Raw genomic sequence first — 696 nt, forward strand, 5'->3', positions numbered from 1 at the left:
CTATAACCCCAGTCTAGACATCATAAGTCAGATGTCCTATTTTGGAAGCTAGTGTATCAGCTGTTTTGTGTCTCTCTTAATCAGTAAAACTGTGACAAATATTTATAGGTCTCATAGGTTGGAAAATTGTGAATATTTACCCTACAATTACTGACCGTTTGCTGGAAGTGATTAATTCAAGCAGCCACTTGTTGGTTGTATATGTAGACTGGTTGAAACGGAGTTGATGAATCGTAGCAGTTCAGGAAACCGGGTGCGCAGCCACAAAAGCGATATGGCAAGTGTATTAAAGGAGCTGGCCAGCAAGTAGTTATTTCTGAATTCGATCACTGTATAGTATGAAGGCCAAGACAGGCATTTCTACTGTAGAATAAACGACATGGCAATCGATGTCATTAATAGGACTCCGGATAAAGGCATACGTGACTGTCAGAAAGAGTAAAGGGACACCAGTGAAGAAGAAACTGAGTCTCAAGGTATAGCTTCAATTTTAGAACGAGTGTAAGAAGATGAAAATTTTATGTCCGCGGAATATTTCAAGAACAGTCTCAAGTAGCCAGATTACGCCAGATACGAGCTACGACTAATTCAGGCTGCCCCGCAGTTTCAGCCTCTCCTGCCACCTGTCGGCGCCGGCAGGAAACTCCTGAAGCGCCGAGAGAGGCCACCAGCGGCGGCCAGATATCGACAGCCACG

At 44.3% G+C, this 696-nt stretch overlaps 1 protein-coding gene across 1 annotated transcript in view; it reads left to right on the forward strand.

The window, feature by feature from the left end:
* The first annotated feature begins 604 nt into the window (after positions 1 to 604).
* The window catches only part of LOC126281618 (guanylate cyclase soluble subunit beta-1), a 198,408-nt gene continuing 198,316 nt past the window's right edge, over positions 605 to 696 (forward strand). Inside the window, exon 1 of the mRNA XM_049980738.1 lies at positions 605 to 696. This exon is cut by the window's right edge and continues 92 nt beyond it. The gene's annotated coding sequence lies outside the window, so the exon portion shown is untranslated.

This window comes from Schistocerca gregaria, chromosome 7, assembly GCF_023897955.1.
Source record: "Schistocerca gregaria isolate iqSchGreg1 chromosome 7, iqSchGreg1.2, whole genome shotgun sequence".
NCBI lineage: Eukaryota > Metazoa > Arthropoda > Insecta > Orthoptera > Acrididae > Schistocerca > Schistocerca gregaria.